Source organism: Onychomys torridus, chromosome 19 (genome assembly GCF_903995425.1).
Source record: "Onychomys torridus chromosome 19, mOncTor1.1, whole genome shotgun sequence".
In the NCBI taxonomy this organism is placed as follows: Eukaryota; Metazoa; Chordata; class Mammalia; order Rodentia; family Cricetidae; genus Onychomys; species Onychomys torridus.
The window spans coordinates 15789388-15811916 of NC_050461.1; the positions used below are offsets into that span (position 1 = coordinate 15789388).

Sequence of the window (22529 nt, forward strand, 5' to 3'; positions counted from 1 at the left end):
TCTTTCAAACCATTCTTCAATTTTTTTGATTAAAAAAATTTTTATTGTCGGGCTGGTGAGATGTCTCAGTGGGCTTGCCACCAAGCTGAATGATCTGAGTTCAATCCCCAGGACCTCCATGGTGGAAGAAAAAAAAAGTCTCATTCTTACAAGTTGTCCTCTGACCTCCACACATGTGCTATGGCATGGTGCACTCACATGCATACACAAGCACACACAAAAAATAAATAAATGTTAATTTTTTTAAAAAAAAATATTGCAAAACCATTGTCATGTGAGGAGTCAAAGAGAATTAAGCTAAAGACAATGGAATACTGTATAGAGTGAAGTTAACCAAAACCTTCTGATTATTGTAATAGATGTTACTAGTCACCTTCTCTAGATGATATGGAATGATTTCTTCCACGAGTCTACTATTATCTTCTGATATGGTTTGAGTATGAAATGCCCCCATACTCATGTTTTGAATATTGGATACCCCTCCTGTTCTCCTGTGTTGAAGGCTATGGAGTCTTCAGAAGTGCTGTCCACTGCCAAGGGCTGCTAAGTACAGGACTTTCACAGCAGTACCAACTCCTAACTCTAGACATCATTATGTCACCAATCCACCCCTACATTCTCCCACTGCCACAGAGGTGCTCATACCACAACAATATCACAGTCATCTGACAACCTGAAATCCCTCTGAAACTGAGAGCCTGAATGAACTTTTCCCACTTACTTCAGTGGGGCATTTTTGTCTTGGTAATACAAAAATAACACAGCCTTCTTATCAAATTTTCAATATACAACTTTGTATTATTTTTCATAAAAAGAATGTCCTTGCCATGTTGTCAATGCTATAGACCCATAAGATCTTCTGCTGTGGAGAAATACTTTGATAGACAAAAAAAAAATTCAAGGATAAGATGTGGTTTCCCCAGCTTCCTGAGTTTCCATGCATGTGCTTACCACAAACATTTATAAAGTTTGTATTACAAGAATTTTTTAATATATTTTAGTTAAAAGTAACATATACATGTTTGGGGCTGGAGACATGGCTCAGCAGTTGGACCAGGGTTCAGTTCCCAGCGCCCACATCAGACAATTCACAACTGTCTGTAACTACAGTTCCAAGGGATCCAATATCCACATTTGGTCTCTAGGGGTCTGCAGGGGTACCTGCACACATGTGGCATCTAATCACACCAATACTCACACTGGGGTACTTGTACACACATGGCATTCATTCACACAGACACTAACATGAGGGCACTTGCACATAAATGAGGCATTCACTCAGACAGACAGACACTCACATAGACACATAAATGAAAACAAATAATCCTGTTTTAAATATGCTTTTCCCCAGCACCCAGATTCAACAATGATATCTTTCTAATCTTACTTCTCATAAATGTCTTATAAGTTTTGTAAATGTGAAAAATCTCCCAAAGAAAACTGTAGAGTGTGAAGAAAGCCCTGAGTGAATGTGTATTGTTGAAATGAGCTGGCCCGTATCAAGAATCCTTAGAGCCTCAGACCCATGGAAAAACAGAGAAGCTTTGCCCCAGGGTGAGGCTTAGAGGGTTGGCAAAGCCTTGCTCTGGTCCAAGTGTGGATGTTGACAGTGTGGGCAGGAAATATCCACTGTAGCTTTCTTTTCTGTTCCTCCTCATTGTCAGCCTGAAGAAGAGTGCTCCCCCACAAAGACTGCATCTACCCAGATTAGCCAAATTGTCTCCTTGATCCAGCTGCACACTGTAAACCTGTCTCCTTGTTTATCTATCTGTAATAACCCACCTCCTTGATTAACTGTATCCAATAGCCATGTCTCGTTGTTCAACTCTATATAAAAAGGACCACACTGAGCTTCCAGAGTACTGTGGCTTCCTCATCAGAGAAGCCAGACCACTCAATCCCAGCTTCTATCTATATGTCCATCTTTTTCCTCTCTGCTCTGGATATCTGTATGCTGTGAATGTGTTGCTCTGATTGGTTAATAAATAAAATGATGATTGGCCAGTAGCCAGGCAGGAAGTATAGGCAGGACAAAGAGAGAGGAGAATTCTGGGAAGTGGAAGAATGAGTCAAGAGATGCTGCCAGCTGCCATCACCATGAGAAGTAAGATGTAAGGATACCAGTAAGCCACAAACCACATGGCAAGGTATAGATTTATAGAAATGGGTTGATTTGGGGGATGTAGGAACTAGATAACAAGAAGCCTACCACGGCCATACAGTTTGTAATTAATATAAGTCTCTGTGTGTTTATTGGGATCTGAGCAGCTGCAGGCCCAGGAGGGACTGGAGAAAACTCCAACTATACCTCACCACTCTGAGACAGCTGCAAACCCCTGCAATCCATGCACAGACTCCATAGAACACATATTTAATACATAAATATTCACTGAGGTTTACTGTGAACTAGAGCAGTAATGACAGCACTGTGCTCACTTACACATCCACACTAGTACTGGGAAAACACTCCTTTAAAAAGGACAAAAGAAGCTACTGAACTGGGCCATTCATCATTTTGTCAGATCATTGGAGAAGCACACTTCCAGAGGAATGTGTCACAAGGAAATGCTTCATAATTGACGTGTGTGATCAATATGCCAATGGTGTGGCCACAACCTCACACAGCAACTGGACAGGCAGGGGCTATGAGAAAAGGCCCGTGCAGGGCAACAGGCCAAGACGCATAACTGTGCCTCCAGCTCCTACTCAAAGCACTAGTTTTAGTGATCTAGTTTGGCAAGAAAGGAATAAGGATTTTCTGCCGTGTGGTCTCTCTGTGCCCCTTGCCATCTCCATTGCATTGTATGAAATCAGTCAAAAGTCAGTTTATACCCATGGTCACGTTGCTTTTTGTGAAAACAATGATGAGAAGGTTGCAAAATTTGTGCAGCATACATGGCCTAAGACTATCCTAATGCAAATATCTCTGTTACTTTTTAAAAGCCATAACAGATATATCCCTTTGAATGAATTAAGGAAGAAAAAATAACATTGAATGTAAAGGAAAACTAAGATAATAATGAAGAAGGGTCACAGGGGAAAATAGAGGCTAGAAGTTGGAGAGATGAAAAGCCAGAGTTAGGGAGTGATGCTGTCACAGAAGCAAGCAGAGGGGTAGAAGGAGGGAGAGAAGCACAGAGATGCTAAGGTCATAGGAAAGTTCTACATGTTAACTGTGTGCACAGTATACGCATCTACCAAACTTCATTGCAAAGCTACCTAAGACCTGTGTCCTTCACTGTAGTAAACTGTGCTTTATAAAAGTTAGGAGGGTGGACAGATGTCTCCATAGTTAATAGTGCTCAACTTGGGTTCTGTTCCCAGCACCAACGTTTGGTGGCTCACAACTGCCTTTAACTCCAGTTTCAGGGGATATGGTGACCTCTTTGGACCTTCATGGGTACCAGGAATACATATGCTGCACATACATACATGGACACCCTCCCACAAACACATAAAATGAAAGTAAATTTTTTAAATGATTTATTTATTTTTATTTAATGTGAATTGGTGTTTGGCCTGCATTTACGTCTATGTTACAGTGTTGGATCCCCTGGATCTGGAGTTAGAGACAGTTGTGAGCTGCCATGCAGGTGTTGGAAATTGAACCCAGGTCCTTTAGAAAAGCAGTCAGTGCTCTTAACCACTGAGTCATCTCTCCAGACCCAAAACTTCAATCTTTTTTAAATTTTCTTTTGAAAAACTGATTTGTGAAGGGTCATTTTTTTATATGCAGCTACTCTCTGATTGGACATAGAATGCTGTTGTAACAACTGTAGGTTTAGTCACTGTCTCTTGAGAATTATTGTGCTTTTTTAAAATTGGACAGTGAAATAGCCTGGACTTGAAATATAAATGTTTGCCTCCATCAGAGTCTGTAATGACAAGTAAATCTCTTCTGTCCTTGGTTCATTTGAACAGAAGGTCATGGGGAAACATGTTTAAAGTATGCTGTACTTTATATGTTGTAATCATAGATAAAATGTCACATTGAAACCCATTATTTTTGTGCATTCAGTGTATACTAATAAGAATTTTAAAGCAATAATACTCTGCTGTGGTAGATTTCTTATTAGCTTTATGCTTCCTTACTTTAGACTTAAAAATAACAGCACTGACTTTGTTTGTAGGTGTATCCAATCAGAGGATGACCTCAGGAAGCTTCTTCCTATAGTTGTGTCTCTGCACCCACAAGCATCTGAAACCTATACACACGTACCACCAGAAAAACACCACACAGACTTTGTCTTACTTTAGGCTTCTATTGTTGAGGTGAAACATTATGGCCAAAAGCAACTTGGGAAAGGAAAGAGTTATCTTGCTTTCACTTCCACATCACAGTCCATCACAGGAATTTGGGGCAGGAACTGAAGCAGAAGCTGTGGAGGAGCACTGTTTACTGGCTTGCTCATCATGGTTTGGTCAGCCTTGCTCATTAAAAAAAAAAAAAATGCTCCACAGGCCAATCTTGTGGGAGCGCTTTCCTCAACCAAGGTTCCCTCTTCCTAAATAACTCTAGCTATAGCTTGTGTCAAGTTGGCAAAAACCAAGCTAGTACACATACACACACACACACACACACACACACACACACACACACACACACACACCCCATCACATACTGAGAATCACAGCCTCACCCACACCACCACATACACCATCAGACCCTTAACTGTTCTGTCTTCTGCTGAATTAAGATCTTATTCTCATCGAAGGACTAGATATGAAAATGTGAGTTTCTTGGAGATAATATCTGCTTCCCACTAGAATGGTTACCTTTAAAATAAAACAAAAAGCTTCTGGAAGGAGGACATTAAATCAAGGAATTGTAAGAATTCTAGACTTGAGGAAAGGAAGGAATTGGAACCAGCGAGGCCTGGAAACCTGTGTCAATGATCTCTTTCATCGCAGCTGTGGCTGCTGCTTCCTTCTGGAAGCTACAGAAACTTTCACAGTGCTAGAAGTCTACCTGGAGCTCAGGCCTGGGGACAGGCCAGCAGCTCATCTATGACAGCTGCAGTAAAATATGTTTCTCACAGGCTGGGGAGTAGGAACGTACTTACTAAGACCAGGAACTAAACGAAAATGTATTCTCTCATCTTTATTAGAAAATTGAATGAAACCTCCTCTTTAAAATCCGTGTGGGTACCGCTGCTGTAATCAGATGTAATGTTTCGCTAAAACTCCTGCTGGATGGTGAAGTCATCATAAACTTTTGTCTGATCCATAAGCATACTTTCCACATAACCAAGTTCTCTCTGGAAATGATCAAGCTTGTAAATGCATGCTTGTACATTTGAGCTTTTAAATTGACCCATCCTAGTCTGAGACCCCAGTGATCACTGGGCATGGTTATTTCCTTCTTTATTATACTCTATTTCTCAATTATGTTTTTCCTATCAATAATCTGTGTACGTTGTAATGATCTGATAGTAAGGCCAGCCTGACCAAGTTAGTTCCTAAACAGAGTAAGAAGGAATGAGCTGCTATTCTATTCATGCTTTAACCAAACTTAGCTACTTGACTCACTGTTGACTAGAATGTTTGTGGTGTTCCATGACCTCTGACTCTAGTTTCCTCACCTGTAAAAATAGGTGTAATAATTCTGTGTTTATTTTTCATTTCATACTGTGCTGCCAATTGAATGCAGAGCCTTGCCCAGGTGAGACAATCACTATATTCCCAGTGTATACTTCTTACACGACTATTGCAAAGACGGAAGTCGAACTCAGTAGGGAAATACAGAGCCTCTTAATCTCATTTTGACATTTCTATGGAAGGCCCTTCATTCTAGTTACCCACCAATGACCATACAATGCGCAGAGAACGGTGGTCCTGTCTTTCTGGCCCTTCCTTTCTCTACTGACCACACCTACAGAAGAGGCACTTTGTAATTCTTTACAATGCTTGGGCCCATCCAAAATATTTTGAAAGGAAAGACTCCAACTGTGTAGACTATGGTCTTCATAGTCTTTCCTCCATCAGCTCATTGACACAGGTTTCAACTCTAGGACCAAGAGTATTGGTCCCTATTGACAAGTATTTAGTGGGCTGCGGGGGATGACTCAGTCTGTAAAGTGCTTGTCACAGAGCAAGAAGGACCTGTTTGACACCCAGCATTTACGTAAGAAGCTGAGCATGTCAAGTTATGTGTGTAATCCCTGCAATGGGGAAATTGACAGCAGTAGATTCCTAGAGATCGTTGACCAGCTGGCCTCACCAATTTGATGAGCTCTAGGTTCAGAGATCCTACCAAAAAATAGTGTGAAGAAGTGCTTGAGGAAGGCACCCAGCATTGACCTCTGGCCTATATATAGAAATGGGAGGAGGGTAAAACTATAGAGGAAATAATTCATTTATTAAAATTCCACATCAAAGAGCTAGAATAAAATCTTCAGAATCCAAGACTAGGCAAATAATCTTCTCTAATTTAAATCTGGAGTATTACCCAAAGGCTTCTGTGTTAAAGATTTAGACTCCAGTCTGTGGGAAATGGTGGAACCTTTAAAAAGCTGGGCCTCCTGGGAAGAAATGGGTCATTGGAGGGGTGCCCTTGAAGGGTAACGGGCACATCTCTCTTTACTTCCTGGACACCGTGTGAACAGGTCTCACTCACTGTACACTCCCACCTGGATGTACTCTGTGTCACAGAGCCAAGACAGCAGAGCCAGGCACCCATCGACTCTAGTCTCTGGCTAAAGACACCCATCTCTTTCATCTCAGGCTATGTATGCTGAAATAACACAGTTCACTGTGAGTTGTTCATCTCAAGATTTTGCTGCCCTAACAGAAAGCTATCATAGAGAAAAATGAGGAATTAAACCTCAACACAGAGAAAAACTTTTGTTGTCTAAACACTTCTGTTAGAGACAACGTACAGATTGGTAAAAATTGGATAATGTGTTTACAGATTACATATCTGATAGAATTGCTATCTAGAATTGTAAGAAATTCTTCAAAGATAATAGTATAAAAAAGGCATCCTAAATGGTTGGGCAAAAACATTCAGAGAATTTTTTTGTAAGTTAAAATGTGGAAGCATAAACATGAAAAGATGTTCAACATAATTAGCAGTTAGGGGAACAACTTAAAATTAGACACTACCATTACTACATAAATGACTAATATAAAAACTAGTAACTATTAAATGCTTATATAGATGTGGAGAAACTGGGTCATTTACACATTGTTTGTAGGAATAAAATGACAGAGTCATTTGTAATAATTGTATGGCAGATTTTTATTAAAAGGAAACGCACAGTACCATATGGCCTAGCAATTACACACTTGGGCATTTACCAAAGTGAAATTAAAATTTATGTTCACACCAAAATCTGTAGGAAAAAAAATGTCTGCAGTGTCTTCATTCATAAAAACCAGAGACTGGCAACAACTCAGCTCTTGTTCAGTAGATAAATGGTTATTCATTCTATGTACATTCAAGCCATGGAATCTTATGAAACAATTAAAAGGAAGATACAAATGTCTAGCAATCCAGGAACTTTTATTTGATGGGGAGAAAAAACAACCTCAAATATTTTATATGATATTCTTGAAATTGAGTTACATAAGTAAACACTGGCCCTTGCTGGTAGCCAAGGCTGGAGGCTGTAAGCAAGACAGAGGAGGTGGGGTAAGAAGCAGAAATGGGGAAGGGCTGCTGTATCTGAGCAGAAGGCAGCCCTGTGCAGTGTAGATGGAACATAGTGTAACTTTGAAAGTTGTTCGCCATTAGCAAAGTGGGATAATTTCTATGACCTGCAGCTAAATAAATCTATAATCATCTATGAGAAAGATTAAGGGTCAGCTAGAAGACTCATCAGGTAAAGACACCTGTTCCAAGCCTGAGGCCCTGACTTCAATTCTTAGGTCCCAGGTGGTAGGAGAGAAGCCACTCCTGCAAATTGTCCTCTCATATCTTCACATGCACCACAGCATGTGTGCATGCACGCACGTGTGTGTGTGTGTGTGTGTGTGTACACACACACACACACACACACACAAGACAGAGAGAGAGAAAAATTAAATAAATAAATATGAAATGCAATTTTATTTTAAAAATAAAAATAAACTGGTTTAAAATTTTAAAACCCACAAGATCTTGGGCTCAGTGGTAGAAGTTTGCTAGCATGTGTGAAGCCCTAGGCTCCATTATCAGCCAGTACCACAAAAAAGACATGGATGCTTACAAATAACTCCTCTACTCAAAAACTCAGTATAACTAAAAGTACTAGAAAGAAAAAAATTGAATCTCCTTGTAATATATATATATATATATATATATATATATATATATATATATATATGTTTATGGTATTACAAATTACTGTTATGCAAAATTCCAAAATATGTATGTGCTTTGTATGCAAAATATTCAAATGAAGGGGTGAATTTGATCAAAGTTTGTTATACACATGCATAAAAATTTCACAGTGAAACCCATTATTTTATCCAATGACCAGAAGCTAATAAAAACATGAAAAGGTGTTCACATCATTATTCAAAATTGATTTCACTATCCACAAGGAAGAAAATGTAAAGAAAAAAATAATAGCTTACATTTGTAAGGCTTGGGAGAAGTGACACACATTTGCTCTCAAGAAAATGTCGAAGGACAAAGTCCCAAAGTGCTAACATGCAAGCCACAGCTTAAAGCTGGTAAGATGGTAAAAGTCAGGCTGAGCAGAGGAAATTCAGTGCTGAGGTCAAGAGCGATACTTGACGTATAGTGCTCAGAAACTACGTGTCTTCAAGACTTTGCACACATGACAAGAATACAATAAGAACCATTAGAGGGCCAGCATAGATCAAAAAGCTCAGGGCTTTGAGCATCCCTGGAGGAAGTGGGTCATTGTGGGCAGATCTTGGGAATTTATAGCCAGCCCCCCTTCCTAGCTGATACTTGTTTCCTGACTGCAAAGGCAATGTAATCAGTCACCTTACACTCCCGCAGCTGTGCCTTCCCCTTTGAGGCTGACTGTATCCCCAAAAACTGTAAGACAAACAGATCCCTCCTCCTGTATCTGCTTCTCAGATATTTAGTCACAGAGACACAAAAAGTAGCTAAGGCACACTAGTAGATACCTAGCCAACTACATAGCCAGTCCACTGGGTTTGTTCTTATTGGTGAAGTATTAGAGATATGGATTAGCTGTATTTCAAATAGCCAAGTTCTTTAGAGAGAGCTGGTTTCTGTGTCCATCCGAATAATCAGTAAAGGAGAAGTTTTGAGGAGAGAAAAATAATGAACAGAGTAATTATTTTACAAGTGACTTTCCAGAAGGGAAAAATGCAGTCTAAAAAGGGAATGATGATGTTCAGTTGACTCTCAAAACTGTAAGGATTTAACAGTAGAGAAAGATGAGTGAAAGGTAACGCCAAACAAGAGCATGAAGCAAGGAAGCAATGATGAGGAGCTCACAGTGTCTCCCCAAAATAATGGATCCTGGCCGTAACATCTGCTTTAGGTCCAAGTAGAGTCAAGTCCTAAAGAGTTGAATGTGGAGCATTCTAAGCTCTCAAATGCACCAGTGAAGATGTGTTAGATGTGTTGAAGACTTATATGGAGTGAAGGCAATAATCACTATGTCACATGGTGATTTCAAAGACAAATGAGAGAACAGTTCTATCATTGAGCAGTGTCCAAATAACGTCTGTTACTGAGTTGAAGTGTGCTTGCCCCTCCCTGCAAAGTTCACGAGTTAAATTTCTAGCCCCTCTGTTGGAGCCCATTTAGGTTTCCTAGTGGCTTTACCCAGCAGATCTGCATAAAGAAGATGATTGGATCACGGGCCTGAGTACCGGGTATCCGAGATGGTCTGTACTTGGCTGTGCTGTGGGGAGGTCTTTTGTTCCATCCCTTGGCATTCCTTTAAAAACCCCTCGGGCAGAGACAGACCAAGGGATTAGGATCCAGGCTATTCTGTATTTTCTATCTGTTTCTCTCCCTTCTAATCCTTCTAACTAATATTTCCTGCTGCTCCTACTCAAGAGCACTCTGGAGAAGAGTGGGGGTGGGATGGCCTCCCACACCCCTCCCACCTCAAATGTGACCCTATTTGCAGTGAAGTCATTACAAATTTAATTAAGATAAAGTTATCTCAGAGTATGATGAGTCCCCTGACCTGATACAAGATAGTAGATTACCTTGTTACAGTATCCTAGCAATATATTGTACTTATTATTCTCTTTAGCAGAGTCTATAGTGAGGGAAATTCCCAATTTAGAAATAGTCAAAGTCTAAATGTAATTAGGGAAAACTGCAGTTATAAGAAGCATGTACAGAGCTCGAGATATGACTAAGTCAGCAAAGTACTTTCCAGGCAAGCATAAGATGTGAGCTCTATCCCATGTGATCACATAGAAAGGCCCAATGTGGAACATCCCTTGGAAATCCCAAAGGTAAGGAGGCAGAGGTGGGGGCTTACTGCCCAGGCAGCCTCACCTATTGGCAAGATATAGAAGACTGTCTCAAAAACCATGGTGGGCAGACCCTGAAGAACAATACCTGAGCTTTATCCTTGGAAGAGGCTAATTCTTACTCCTTTAGCAATCATTAGTTGTGTTCAAGAGCTTCTTAACTGGAACTATAGTATTTATAAAAAAGAAAAAAAAAAGTTTAAACCTAGAATAGAATGATATCAAATCTCAACTGCTCCAAACTACATCAAAAGACATTTATCAGCAGGCAGTATGAATCTGGGACTCAGACACTGGGCATTTTCACAAAGGCACTAATTGTGGTGAGATACCCAGTGGGAATCTATTCCTTACTACATTGTGCCTTAATCAATCAAATTATTCTATGACAGCTATGAAAAGTTATGTTTTTTTAATAGAAATGTTCATAGAAAATGTAACCAGTTGGCAAATTGGAACAATAGGTTAATTTCAAATCAAAAAAATAAATAAATAAAACAAAAAACAATACCTAAGCTTGCCTCTGGCCTCCACACACATGGGCACATACATCATCACATGAGCATGCACACATATGTACACAGATATACATAAACACACAAGAACACAAGGAGGAATTCAAATTCATTAATAAAAAAAGGTTTACTACTGTTAGAAAAAAATATTATAATAAATCCAAATAGCAATAAGGATTTTTATGAACATAAAACCACCCTGTTTGGACTATTTAAAAAACAAACAAATTTGGCAAAAGCAGAAGAGACTGAAAACAAGCTGTGTATCCGATTGGTTTATTCATTCTGATTCTGGGAATACATGCTAACAAAATCCTATAAAATATGAGGGAAATCTTTATGTAGGAAGATAGTTACTGTTATACTATTCAAAACACTGTAAATAATAAATAATGCCCCAGAGCTTAAATGCTGATTGTTGAAACAAGTTCCAATAAGTAGTACATTCACTTGACAGGATCATAATGAAAATTATAAAAGCTAAAGGAAGACAAAGTAGCAGCTTAGAATGAGATGAGTGAACGCGTAGACTATGTAAGCAAGCCACTTTGATGTGGAGGACACCTGCATGCAAACATCGAGAAAGTGTTCCTAGGTCTGTGTAGTATTCCTGATGCAAAACACTTGAAGACATCTTAATAACTGTTTTAAATGTCACCATAAGACAAAGTGGAATAAAAAATTACAACCACCTCAGTCAGTTTCTGAGAAGCAGAAAATCATGTGTAGAGGCAACGGCTGGAGGAAGACAACTTGAATTTAAACTTGAACTTTTAAAAATTTAGATATCAGAGAAACCAGAGCAAGCATGCTCAGAACTATAAGAGCTAGCTAGCTAGCTATACTATCTATCTATATCTAACTATACTATCTCCTTCCAGCTGCCATTTCAGTGTGGGTAATAAGAACTCACACCAGTGGTTTTGAATACATCAAAGCCAATTATGATTAAGGTCCAGGGAGGGTCCTACAGTCCTGAAACCTGTACCCACAATATCAAAGTACCTTGAAGTCAGCTATAAGTAGATACAACCTATTCTTTTTAGAATGAAACTGTTATGAACTTGGTCATATCTTAGGTAACTGTAGCTCTAAAATATGATGTAATGGATCAAGGATGAAATTCATTTTAGGAAATGAAATTAATTTTAAAGGAAATTATACCAGGTATTCAGCTATTCTGAATTCCTGCAGTGGTCACATTTCTCAGTGTTTCCTGAAACTCTCTGTAGTGAGCATTTTCTAGTTTTTTAACAATACTTATACAGATTTTTGAAACACACAATATTAACATAAGTGACATCAACTCAGGAAAGGTGCTTTGTGTCCCTAAGTACCACCCCTCCAGCTATCCCCTCACCCTGAGAAGGGCTTTCGGTAAACCATGTAGACAGAACTCACAGAACAGAGCCTGTCTCTGGTGCCAGAACATCCTAGGGAAGCAATGATAACTACAGAACAAATGAACAGAACAGAACAGTCACATCCTATGTGATAGGTTTAATAAACTCAATGGCTCCGCATTCAATAAACATGAGGTAAACTGATAAATGTTCATGACCCACTGAGCATTGTTATTATACTCTGTGTTTAAACACTTTACAATGGTAATTAATGTTGGTTAATACTAGAGGTCCTGTTAATTACAACTAAAATGTCAAGTGGAATTACAGCAAACTCATATCCATTTCTATTTCATGACTGTCTTTAGTTTCTTAGAGGAGGGAGACCCATCTTTCAAGCAATGATTTTTGTGGAAGTACTGGGGATATTTTTCAAACCTATTTTAGTAATATGTATATTGCATTGAATTCACTAGAAAATCAAATCCTTCTTTAAACATATAAATATTGTTAAATGCCTGGTATAAAATATACATGCCTGTTTATTGATAACCTAGAATTTTATCTTGTTAGAAACAGTAAAGACCACTGTTAGACACTCAAAATTTCCCCTTTTTGACTCAAAAATCAATGAGTGAAAAAGACTCTTTTCATGAGACTAAGCAGTGAAACACAGGCAGCCAGTTTTTAATTACAATCTGTTTGAAATGTCAAACATAGATGAACCCTCAACACAAGCTAATTGAAAATTTTAGTTAGAGGTTTCCCCACAATATCTATAAAATTTTAAACTGTTTCCCAGCATTTTAGGATGACTGTATACATACAAAGACAAAGAAAGAAACTGCCTTTTATGATGAAACATTTGGGATCATTTGGGGCCTGCCATGGTATGTCAGTGGCCTAAGATAAGCAAGGTCCCTTTGTCTCTAAGACCATTCACAAAGGTCTCCAACTGCCAAATGGTATTTGAGCCACTTACTCTCTATTTCTTTATCATTTACTGAACAATAGGAATCAAGCATGATGCTCCAAACAAAATGTACTAATGAATTTTTAGGTCTCTGTGGAAGAATTAGAAGTCAAACCTGGCCTGTGAGATGGAACTCTAAGAGGTAAGTGGAAACAGAGGGTCTTCAGGATCTGGTAAGTTACCACAGAGAAATTCGGGGTTTACCTGAATAGGGAGCTGCTGGAGAATTTGCAATGGGAACGAATTTTTAATTTTCTGACAGCTCAACTTAGGTTTGCTATAGGTTTTTTGTAGAGGATGAGCTATATCAAGAAAATTGGTGAAAAACTAGCACACCTAACCAGACTGAAAGATCAAAGGGGTTTTTTAAATATGTAGTGAGAGAAGGTGGGTTACAAGTATATAAATAAAGGAAAAAGCAAGATGCTGTGCTGATTGACAGGAAGTGAAATAGGGAAGGTAAATGGGAGTCAGAATGATTCTGTGATACCAATCCTTACTTAGCAAGTAACCCTCCACATGGTATGCACAAAGCTGAACAGGCTTTTGTAACTGTCTCATTAGAGGTTAATAAAAAGTAGAAGACTATTTTAAGCTTCAGAAGTATGTGCTATATTGTGATTATGTTTATTTGCTTATTAGCCTTTCATATCTCTTAGAGGCACAAAAAATATTGAGTAGAATTATATTATATACATCTACAACCTGGTTCAAAATACTTCAGGGACAGAGGTGAGAAGCAGTAAAAAAAAAAAAAAAAACAAGATTCCCTGGTATTGTGAATTTCTGTCCTAACCATAGAAGAAGCAGGTGCTTAGTCATAAATGGGGTATCTATTTCACACCCTCTTCTTCAAGGTTTAGGGTACATGAGAGGTGTGGATGAATGAGAACCAGAAGCCAGGCAGGATTGGGGCAAAGTAGTGTCTCCCATATACAACAGGGCTGCTGCAATCATGAACCCACAGCAGTTGAGGTTGCCCACACAAGACCTAAACAAGATCAAGCCGGGTGCTATTTCAGCACGAGGGAGAAAAGAGTCACAAGTCCCTACCTGTAGCTAGGAAGCTATTGACTATTAATGGCTGCTAGAATGGGAAGAGTCAGTTTGAATTAATGTTGTGTGGTCCCTGGTAAGTTGACTATGCTCCAGTAGATGACCACACACCATACATCTGTGCACAGCACACACAAATTGGACTAGTGATTAGGTTACAAAAAAAGAAAAAAATCAAAAGGAAGCCATGAAGGTGGTATGGAGAGGGAGCAGATGGGAAGAGGTAGATGGAGGAGAGTGGGGGTGAATATGATAAAAATATATAATATACATTTATGAAATGTGCTGGCTAGTTTCGAGTCAACTTGACACAAGCTATAGCCATCAGAGAAGAAAGAACCTTAACTGAGAAAATGCCTCTGTAAGATTGGCCTTTAGGCAAGTCTGTACAGCTTTTTCTTAATTGGTGATTGATAGGGGAGGGCACACCCTACTGTAGGTGGTCCACCCCTAAGTTGGTGGTCCTGGGTTGTATAAGAAAGCAGGATGAAGCCAGGTGGTGGTGGCGCATACCTTTAATCCCAGCACTCAGAGGCAGAGGCAGGGGGATCTCTGTGAGTTTGAGGCCAGCCTGGGCTACCAAATGAGTTCCAGGAAAGGCGCAAAGCTACACAGAGAAACCCTGTCTCAAAAAAACAAACAAACAACAACAACAACAAAAAAAAAAACAAAAACAAAAAAACAGGATGAGCAAGCCATAAGGAACAAACCAATAAGCCACACTCCTCCTTGGCCTCTGCATCAGCTCCTGGCTCCAGGTTCCTGGCAAGCCTGAGTTCCTGCCTTGGCTTCCCTAAGCAGACTGTGATTGAGGCTGTATAAGTTAAATAAACCCTTTCCTCCTCAAAGTTGCTTTGGTCATGGTGTTTCACACAGCAATAAAAACCCTGAGACAATTTTTGAAAAATTAATACAAGTACTACATTTTGAAAGATTTCTATGTGTGATTATTTTTGAAGTTAAGTGATGGATTAGAGGCACTGTTTTCTATAATTTTGCAAGTGTTTTATATTTTATTATAAAAAAATAAATAAAGGTGGCATCATGAAGATGTCTTTGTGGGTAAAGGCAGTTAACCAAGACTGACAGTCTGAGTTCAATACCTATAACCCATGTAGAGGAAAGAGAAAACTGACTCTGCAGTCAGTCTCTCTCTCTCTCTCTGTAGTGGATAGCCATCCCAGCATTGGCCTGGAAGTTTCAACCTCCATAACCCCCATTGAGGCTTCAGTACTGATCACGCCCACAAGGCGGGGCAAAGGAGGGAGCGTCCTCCGTCTTCCACTCCCACATATCTCTCTCTCTCTCTCTCTCTCTCTCTCTCTCTCTCTCTCTCTCTCTCTCTCTCTCTCTCTTTGTAATTTTTTAACTTAAAACTAAAAAGAAAGAAATAGGACTCCTTGTTCAGACAATTTTTTTAAAGAACTCCAATTATTTGGAGCACAAGCAATAGCCAGAGGGGAAATGGAGTCAAGAATTGTTTTGTAAGAGGTAAGAGTATTGATTTTATTTGTCTGCCTCTGTGTGGCCTTCCCACCAGAATTTAAATTATAGTGGTGAACTCAAGAGCAGTCAAGAATTTTTTATAAGAAATCAATACCCACATATCACACTTCAATTGAGCCTGGAGAACGCTTCAGAATCATGTACATTCTAAATGTACTAACAACCTTATTCTTCTCCAATTCAACCTACCCATCCACTTACAACACACTTGCAGAACCCTCTAATAACTGATTGAAGCTTCTTTTCAAAGGGATAATACACTATTATATTTGGCTACCAAATGGTTGGTGCCTGGTAGCAAGTACTTACACTAAACATAACAGGTACCTGAATCCAGAGGGGAAGAGACACAAGAAATGTCCTACTACTCAGGAGCTACTCCATAGAATTGAATGCTCGACCCACTTAGCTCTTAACAGAGTAACTGTTAAATGTTTTCTTTAATCCCTACTGTACTGATTTTTTTCAACATTGTTGACTGAGCTAACCTGTCCGGAGTTTCTGTGTTGTAACAACTACCTGTGAATAAGTAGTGAGCAGGTGAACATTGGTTTCTATGGTTTCTATTTATAGTAGAACACATTCATGGGTTATGGACATTTGCCACTTTGTAATAGAGATCTGAGCACTGTCTTTCTCTCCCTTAATCCTTCCTGGTTTCTTAAAATTCCCAGATTCATGTCCTCATACCATCTACTTTCTCCCTCCCTCTCGAGGGAGAAAATTTTTTCAAAGAACTCTGATTATCTGAGAGAGCAGTTACATAAGCAATGGCCTTTCTCACTGCCATTATCTGCAAGTTCCATTAAATACGATTTAATTTTGTTTTTCAATCCCAGGAAAAGCATTTGGATAGGAAAGAAACTGCACAGTGGGGGCCAGTCTGATATTTTTAGAGGAAGTTTGAACATAAGCTTTGTTTCTGAAAATTGGATCCGTTTGCTTCCCTGGCTGGACAAAACCAGGGACAATGAGGAACTCGGCCCTTCTCTCTCAGGACAGGCTACAGAAAGTTCTAGAGTCTGTAAAGCAGGAGCTACCCTCTCCTGCTGCCTTCATAAACACACTGGCCATCTGCTGGATCAAATTAAACCATCCATCACTTATGCATGCTACCCTTGCTTTCTGGTGGCACACAAACATGGCAACCCAAATTTACTAATATACATCAAATGACTAACAAAATGTAGGTTTGAAAAAAAAATTGAGTTCTTTTCATAATGGCCACTGGTCAAAACTCAACCACTGCACCTGCTCAGTGGCCCACTAGGATGCAGTGATGCAGTCAGAAATGGGAAAAAAACAATGTGCCTTAAGGAGGATTTTATCTTCGCAGGGCTGTTGAGCACAGAACCTCCTAGGAGATACTGTCCCTTCGTATCTGAGGGAGATCAGCTTCTGTGGATTTGTAAGTCCAATCAGCTGAAAACGTTTCTTTGAGAAAGGAGAAATTTGTATTTTGTTCATTAAATAAGTACAAGAGCTTTATGAAACAAATATCCCTCTACTTAATTGTATACAAATGAGTGGACATGTTGCATGGCAGAATTGTGCAGAATTTTGTGTAAACCACCTCCGTGTTTAACTTCTCAAAAAGCAATTTCCCATCCTACTTATAAATGTGTTTTTCTTACTGTTTGCATGGCGTTTCTTTGAGCATTCAGTCATTGACTGGCATATATTTCATGCCTGCCTGGGTGGAGATGATCAGATCCATCCTAACGTATTGGTAGTTTTCTTTTCTGATTCCTTGCATCTTTGGGTACCAAAGTAAGACTATTAACTTACTTTCATTCCCAACAGAAGTCTTTTGTTTGTAATAGTGTGGCTCTACTGTCAATTTTCCATTAGCCAATATAAAAGAGTTCTCACATCAATACCAACTTGCTTTAACCAGTATGCACACTGTATCAGCCAATGCACCTTTTAGTGTGTCACTTCATTGGTTTTCATTGTCTACACAATAGGGTTGTACATTGCTGGAGGTTTTCTTTCTTCTTTGTGAAAGCTTGCCAATACCCAGACTAACAGACAAATTGAATGGTATAAAGGAGACAGAATAAAGGGGAAGTGAGCTTAGCTGTGTAGGTGATGATAGCCATTGTTATATTTACTTCACTTCGCCTGTAGTACCCAAGCATGGGTTAAAATTTGCTCATCTCCTTGGTGTATACGCTACATAAAATGAATACAGGCTCCAGGGATATTTTTCATTGCAGTTAAAATAACATAATCATCAAATCCTCGGCCTCCATGGATGTCCACATCTTCTCTGAAGAGCCACCATTTGTCAGACTCAGTTCCATACTTGGCACAGATTCCTGGGCAAGTCTTTTCAACCACAAACCAGTTAATGCTTTTATCTCCTTATCAGTCCTTCTTCTAATCTCTCCACTTCCTCATACACTCCAGCTTTACTGTTTAGCTTAAATGTTAACTTACCGTCCTTTAATTTGCTTACGCGGCTACCGAGCAGAGTCCTCTCTCATGTCGTCTTTCCATCAGCCCTTCTCTTCACCCGCGTGTTAATCCGTTGTGCACCCTTCTTGTCTCAGCCTCCTGTTCTCCGTATGCCCTGTGTTCCTCATGTAATGGACTTGGCCCTCAAAGAGGACTGAAATCCTTTAGGAGGCATGTTAAACGTCCCTACCTGATTCTTTTGATAGGAGCCAAGCCAAGAGAGCGCAACACACACATGCACAAACTTGGAAACGAAGAGAATATGGTGAGACGTTTGTGTCAAATTCTCCAACAGACAATGGCGTTTCCAACCGATGCTGAAAAGGGAAGGAAAGGGACAAAGAAAGAGGCAGAGGAGGCAGAACCAAGCAGCTCAAGGTCCAGGAAAGCCGGTGACAGGGATCGGAGGCTGGAGTTACAGCCCACAGTCCAACAACCGGCCCTGTTGTTTCGGTAGTCGTCTCTCGAATACACTGAGAATGCCTATGTGTTTAATTGTGCACATTGATTAGTATATAGATTAGCATACAAAATTTGTTTGGGTTTATGTATTGTTTTAAAGTATAAATTATATTTATACTGATAATTGTTATATATTCATTGAAGTAGATTACAATACAGACCCCCCCATCCCCCAAAGAAACCCTTAGCATATACTGATGAGGAATTGTAAACATATTTTAAAAGGAAATAAATGGGACCGAGAATAAACCATATTAAGGCCAAATAAAGTTATGACTAATAGGCATATAATTGGACTCTGAGCTTCTTGGCAACTTAGAAGACCATGGGATGTAATAAAATTCTAGTGCCTAATATAAAGGAGCAAATCAAGTTTTCAAAGGAAACAAACTTTCAACTTTAGCCACACTAATTCCAGAATGCCTTATCTTGTACTTTTAAAACACCGTTTCTTGAGTCTCTCATCTTAAACACACCACACTAATTGCATGCATAATTTCAGAGGTTCGTGAACTATCAAGGTATGTCACTGAGCCTGCAGAACCTAGAGCAGGCATGGTCTATAGAACAAGGAGGACCCTTGGTATCAGGATGCGAACAGAGGAATCTTCGAAGTCATAGTGTGTAAAGACATCACAAACTGTGTGATGACATCAGAAACTGTGTAACAACATTAGAAACTGCAAAGTCATCCAGTTTAGATCTTTCCTACTCGTGTTAGGAATGTAACATTAAAGACTACTTTGGTAGAACAATTTTGTGAGGAAGAAAGCTTCGTGTGCTGCATGTGCAGTTACAATGTCTGTGTTTAGTTTTATGGTCATCAGATGTGCCGTCCTTTGATGTTGTGCTTAAGGAACTTTCAGTTTTGTTGTTGTTGTTGTTGTTACCTTTTGTTTTCCAGTGCTGTGGACTGAACTCAGGACCACAGGCTTGCAAAACAAGTGCACCTGACTCCCATGTCTTAACATTTTTTTTAAATCTACAATACTCAAATGAATAAATCAAACAGCAATCTACTCAGCTACTCATTGCTCCTTTATTTTTATTTGTAGCTTTCCAAAACACACATACCTAAACAATATATTATTTAACTTACTTGGAGACATTAAAAATAGACCCTTTTTTCATTTTAAATACATATATACAGTATCTTGAAAAAATGTTCTCACATGTATATATGTATGATATGAGTGCATGCGTGTGTGTATATATATGTATATATGCACATATATACACACATGTGTGTTTGCATATATGTGGGCACACATGTGTTGGGTGCATATGTATAGAGAGTCTAGTGCTAACACTAAGTATCTTCCTCACCTACTCTCCATGCAATTCACTGAAGCAAGGGTCTCTCAGTCAAACCCAGAACTCATGAGCTAGCCATGTGGTGGTATTGTGTTCCCCAAAATATTGTGTACCCTAATAAACTTATCTGGGGTCAGAGAACAGAACAGCCGCTAGATATAGAGACCAGAAAATGGTGGCACACACGCCTTTAATCCTATCACTTGGGAGGCAGAGATCCATTCGGATCTCTGTGAGTTTAAAGCCACACTGGAAACAGCCAGGCATGGTGACTCACACCTTCAATCCCAAGAAGTGAGCCTTTAATCCCAGGAAGTGAGGGTAGAAAGTTATATAAGGCATGAAAACCAGGAACTAGGCTGGTTAAGTTTTTAGGCTTTCAAGAAGAAGTTCAGATGAGATTCATTCTGGATAAGGACTCAGAGGCTTCCAGTCTGAGAAAACAGGATCAGCTGAGGAATTGACAAGGTGAGGTGGCTGTGGGTTGTTCTGCTTCTCTGATCTTCCAGCATTCACCCCAATACCTGGCTCCGGGTTTGTTTTAATTAAGTCCTTTTAAGATTTATGCTACATAGCCATATTGCCCTGGAGATCCCCTTCTCTGCCTTCCTCACCCCAGAATTACAAGTGGGCTCCCACACTCATGTGCTTGTGTGGCAAGCCCTTTATTCACTTCCCCGTCTTCTGAAGCATGTTTTAGCTCAGTGTTATGCTTTCAAACTTCGTCCTCGTTGGTGCATGTTATTCAAATCATTATTTTCATCATAGTGTAACGTGTCACTGAACAAATAAACCAAAATTCATCCTTTTTTCCTCAGTAGGCATTTGGATTGACCTGGTCATTTCCTTTCAAAAACAGAGTTTCCATCAGCATTTTCTCAGGAAAACAGGTTTTGTTCTAAGTCTGAGAGGAGAACCCTCAAGGACCTGCTGTTATAAATTGCCTGTTGGACAAGCTGGGGATGATGTTTATCAATCACAATTTCAAACCTTCCCTAAAAGTTGCACATATGCTTTTATATTTATCAGATTTATCTTAAAGATAAAAAAATAAGTTATTGCTAAACCAGAATATTGTACAATACTGCCTAACTTTGGGGCTTTAAAAGGGATAGGGAGTTTCTTTTAACCCCCAAATTTTCTTTTCAAAAGTGAAAAATCACTTAGTGTGACTCTTTAGCCTCCACTAACTAGCACCTACATCTTTTGCTTCCTATTATATTACCAGGACCTGGCTTTTCACAAACTATAACTTCCTTAAGGCTGCCAGCCCTCTGCTAAGACAGAGCCCGGAGCCCAGAGCCCAGTGATTCAACCTCAAAACCAGTTTGGCTTGTTTGGTTATCAGCTATTGATAATTCAGGGATAGAAGCTACTGAGTCACTTTTATATTGTTTTTATCTGAAACATCACTGCATCTACTGTATCATAACTGTAGAGGCAATGACTACATGCCAGAGCAGAAACCAGGGAGGGCCTATCTCAGTGCCCAGGGATTTCCAGAAAGCACAAAGGCTCCTGTATTGCTCTTATATATAGACGTTTCCTAGAATAAGTGGCAGAGTGCATTCTTTTAATTTCATAGTGATAACTAATATACCACAGAAAAGGAATTCTTCCAATGTACAGGCAAGGTATATTACTACATATTGGGGCATTTTCAAAGCTGTTAACCTGACTCAGTGTTTCCAAACAAGCTCCAATCCTGACATCACCTTAATCTAGTGCAAATCAAACTTCTTTCAAAGTAATATCTGTGTCCTGCTTCTCTTCATGATCTAGTACCGGGTACACTCTTCACACAGTATGGTCCCTCAAAGGGGGTTATATCATCAGAACATTCTACTGCATTTTCAAAGTGTTTGGAGACAGCCAATATGATCCAAGTGAAATACATCCTCATTCTGTTCTCATTCTTTCTCAACTGCCAAACACTCAGTCCACTAGATAATAATGAATAGCTCCCAATTGATACCCTAGAGACAGGTCACAGGCTATAAACCCTAACCAAACAGTTCTGTAAGACACTCTAGACTCTGCTTAGAGGTGGAGGCAGCTGGATTCCACTGAGCCTTTTGTGTTTCCTAATGCTGACTCTCTGGATTGACCCAAGTCTCATATCACTATCTTTACTATAAGTCAACAGGCCTAAGCCACCAGTACAGAGTCCCGGACAGAAAAAAGCAGTGCTCCTTTGTAAGTCTGTATCTTTATTGCATGCTGTCACCAGCCAGTGGCCATTACCCCTTTCTCTCTTGTTCCATTGGCCTTTCTTTAGCAACTGACCCAAAGCCTTCTGTTTGCATTCTATTAACTTGTTTTGAGGAAGATGCCTTTGGTTTTCATCTACTTATGAGAGTTCATTGTTTACTTTGGTGGCTCTTCTTTCTGTATTAATCACATTTGGTTCATAGCAACTATTTAGTTAGCTCCTAAACTAAAGATTAGTTACTTAGGATGGGCTCTACTCATCTTAAATGG

The 22529-nt window shown here is 39.5% G+C and overlaps 1 protein-coding gene across 1 annotated transcript in view; it reads right to left on the reverse strand.

The window, feature by feature from the left end:
- Nucleotides 1-22529, reverse strand: part of Frk (fyn related Src family tyrosine kinase) — a 101641-nt gene that overhangs the window by 66158 nt on the left and 12954 nt on the right. The window lies entirely within an intron of this gene.